General features: G+C 44.1%; 1 long non-coding RNA gene across 3 annotated transcripts; it reads right to left on the reverse strand.

Moving 5' to 3' along the window:
• Nucleotides 1–876: 876 nt before the first annotated feature.
• On the reverse strand, nucleotides 877–2154 carry LOC135373171 (uncharacterized). Of its 3 annotated transcripts, none has more exons than XR_010416310.1 (4): nucleotides 2096–2154; nucleotides 1788–1926; nucleotides 1465–1533; nucleotides 877–1107 (listed from the first exon to the last, which is right to left on the reverse strand). It is a non-coding gene; the product is annotated as an uncharacterized LOC135373171 (long non-coding RNA). The 3 variants fall into 3 exon arrangements; XR_010416311.1 differs by lacking the exon at nucleotides 877–1107 and adding an exon at nucleotides 1324–1364; XR_010416309.1 differs by lacking the exon at nucleotides 877–1107 and having other exon boundaries at nucleotides 1449–1533.
• Between the last annotated feature and the right edge of the window lie 1734 nt (nucleotides 2155–3888).

The raw sequence follows: 3888 nt of genomic DNA on the forward strand, positions 1-3888 counted from the left end.
GATCTTGCGCAGTTTTCGTCGGAGGTCATCACTCATCACTGAAACACAAGCACCAGTGTCAACCAGCGCTGACACCATAAAATTGTCTACGTTTACATGCACAACGTTCGTTTCCATTGACAAAGTTTCCGTGGAAGGCGCTTTCATCAAAAATCGTGGAGCGGCCTGGCCTACAACGGTCGCTGATACTAGTTTCCCAGTGGGGGCTTGGGCCTGAAACGGGCATGAAACTATCGGCCCATCTTTGCACCAAAAAGACCCAAAATGACCCAGTGGCCTTGACTTTTGCCCGTTTTTTCCCCTACACTGGTCTCAGCATTTTGTTGCTTTAGTTTTTAGAGTCCAAAAACAAGTGCTGTCAGTCTACATTGTAATTCTTTATGTGAGCACTTGTGTTCAGGTTGTCTAGAACCTTTGAACGAGCACTGCACCAAAGCTATGAGAAGTGGGCTGACGCTTCAGAGACAAGTCCTTGCTGCTTGAAAAGCTCCAAAGGTAATGCCATTGAGTAGAATCTGAACGGAATTGAATATACTAAAATCAGTAATAATTATCAGTGAAGGGTGGGTAGAGGTACCACAACCAGGCACCACCACCAGGTACCACTAAGGACCTTAAATTGAAGAAGGGGGACATTTCTCACAGCTGTGATCTCTTCCATTTTTTGCTGCCGTCATATTCTGTAACTTGGACACCTCTATAAGTAGGAGACGCTTCGGCTGCACCGCGGGTGTCTAACATAGGAAGGTTTCACTGTATTTATGTTCCGTGTCATGTGACCACAAACAATATATGCTTTTGCTCATGCTGCACAGCACAGGCGAATTGAGCTGCATGTGAGGATAATAACATGAAACCTGAGGCGCGGAGGAAAAGGCATGACTTTACGGTCTCTGTGTCAGTTGTTTCATGTTGTAATTGCGTACCAGCTGGCCTGTACCTGAGAATAGGTTTGATGCATTGTACACGCACCATAGACATGCAGTATGTGGTGTGTTGTGATAGTAATTCCACTGCCAACTGAAGAATAATGCTCCAGGTGGATTGTTTCGGTACAATCTTGAACTATGCATACCAAGGGGTAGGGCATCTGCGTGACAGGTTTACCTGAAAGTAAGAATGTAAATGTTAGCTGAAGTCGTTGAATAATTCACATTATCAATATACTGCTGCAGATGATACAAACAATAGCACACAAGATGCTCCGATATGTTCTGCAGGAATGTCTCTGTACTCACAATATTTGTACAGCAGCTACAGAAAGTCATAAAACAAGGGTTTGTATACATGATACCACTTGAATGCAACAAAAGCTTCTGCTGCACTGCCAGAACACCACGGCGGACAGATTTACCTTACTTCACCTGAGAAAAAGTATGTACTGTTGCACACATGATGCTGTTTGAATGACTCGAAAAACATAATTTATGACCGAAACACATCAACTGGAAGATTTCGATTTACCTTAGTCAAAACTGAGAAAAAGTATGTGGTGTTGCACAGATGAAACTGCTTGAACTGCCCTTGAGCGCTCTGGAAGAACACCTTATTTGTGACCAAAATACAACAGCTGAGCCAACATTGAATTTATACCTTACACAAAATACATAAGATGTGCTGCCGTGCATATGATAGAATGATACTGATTAAATGTACTCTGAAAGCGCTGGCACCTCAGGCATGGTTGCTCTAAGCTAGCGAGCAACAGCAAGAGTATACGAACACGAGAAGTCGAGCACAAGTGATGGAATGCACTTGATTAATCAGAAAATGAAATGTCTCAGTACCAGGTGTTACTGTTCCGTCAACAAAAACAGATGAACTTTGAAGGGGCGACTGGTTGGCACTGGTGACAGCCTTCAGCTTGAAACCCAGACGGTGATAGTTGAGACGTGGAGTGCAAGCTTTTCGGTGGTGCCAGAATGCCTGCGAAATCATTTAAGAAATAAGGCAATTCCAAATCTGTACTGAGAATACACCCGCTGGGGCGTAATCTCTAAAGGATGAAGCAGTAACTGACAGATAGCGTATTTTTCTCTTCTACGTGATGCAATTTGCACCGCATGACTGACTTGTCTAACATTACGCGTCTTACCTTTATCTGCTGCCTAGTCCTGCCCCTGCAATCTCCTGCTGCAGATAAGGTTGGCACAGTATCCCGGCCGAGACGTCTTCGGCTTCTTGTGAAACAAGTTGCGCATATTGCTTCCGTAACATTCGTATGAGCCAGATGAACAGATCAAATCGCTGATTTCGAAGGTGGCACCCAGTCGGAGTTGTAACCGATTGTTGCAGTCAATAGATTTCTCTTTCGCCTTTCGGAAAATTGTGGTTTGAAACATTGGGACTGCATGCTGAAGTGTTCTTGCAGACGGGAGCAAAACGCTCACGCATTCTCGGCACGCAGCACAGAACACGAATCACACCAGGAAGACTGTACTGGCCTAGCAAATGCTTTGCAGTCGAAGGAAGCAAAACTCACGTTCCTCGTGGGTTTAGTGAAGTTCAGAAATATACTGGCTCTCTAATAGCGAACTGTTTATCACTTCCACAATGTGAATCTGCGCAGCAGACGGCTCGGCAGAAGAAACTGGCCGGCTTGGCGGAAGAAACAAACCAAGCCAAAAGTCATGCCAAGCCGGAGCGCGGGCAGACCACGAATGTGTCGTCGACACAGGGTTTGCGGGCCACAAGACGGGATGTCAGTGAAACTAAAAATTCACTTTTTCGGAAAACCGCGAGGAGTTTGGGATAACTATTTTGCATACATAATCAGTGTTCCCTTATGAACACATCGTGTGAGTACCATTCCATTCTGTAACACTCGAAAATCGGCGTAGCTGAGCTTTAATGGTCGTCAGTGAGAAACTCCAATTGATTGAGTGACTTCCAATTGATTTAATGAGATCTAACATGTTGTGCATTACAGTCTGCACCAATACCAGGAATGAGGAACTGGTCTAATGTGTACCAATGAGGAACTGCTTTCCAATTCATTTAGTGGGATCCAACATGTTGCATGGCCGCCAATACAATAATTGAGAAGCCAGTTGCTGAAGGAACGAGCGTAATGGTGACCAATGGTACATCATCACTTCTCAAATTAAGTAATGATATAATTAGGAAGCACGCCGTACGTCCGTGTAGAACATGAACTAATTCGAGGAACACGTCCGATTCAAACAAATGAAACTCTAGAATACGAACCGTATCGACACATATTGCAAGCGAAAATTGAACGACAATCTGACATAGTATAAATTAATTAATGAAGCAAAAGAAAATTTATTCCAAACAAATCAACTGAGCAGGCCGTTCGCCGATGTCGCCGCTCGCAGAGTCCGAAGCCTGCGCGTTGTAACACGTTCGTCCGCGTTGAAAATAGTTCGCTACGTTATTTCAAATGTTCGTGAACATATACTCAAAAGCACGTGTGCCGTGGTAAGTTCATACGCACCTATTACTTTAAGCTATTGTTTCTGCATTGGTATAACATTCCAGCGCACGGAAGTCCAAGCGTTTCCTCAAATCTTCAACGGATTAGTCAGTCTGTTACGGAATGCTGAGGTGTTCGGGTGCGCGCCTTGTCCTGCCGTGGCTCACAAGCAGTTGTCGTATTTCCTTCGTCATTTTGAGGATTTTTTCCCCTTTGTAAGGTATGTAATCGGATGTTAGAAACATACCTGTTCTTTCTACACAGTCTCACATGTTTTTATCCCTGTTCGTAACCACACACAATTTTTAATTGTAACACAATTGTAAGAAAACACAATTGTAAGAACATAACACAATGTAACACAGCGGACCGCTGATGGGAGGAGAGCGAAATGTGCAGTCAGTGTTACCTCCCGCGCTGTGAGCAACGGTATGTAATATATTTGATACCCA

Source organism: Ornithodoros turicata, unplaced genomic scaffold (assembly GCF_037126465.1).
Source record: "Ornithodoros turicata isolate Travis unplaced genomic scaffold, ASM3712646v1 Chromosome215, whole genome shotgun sequence".
NCBI lineage: Eukaryota > Metazoa > Arthropoda > Arachnida > Ixodida > Argasidae > Ornithodoros > Ornithodoros turicata.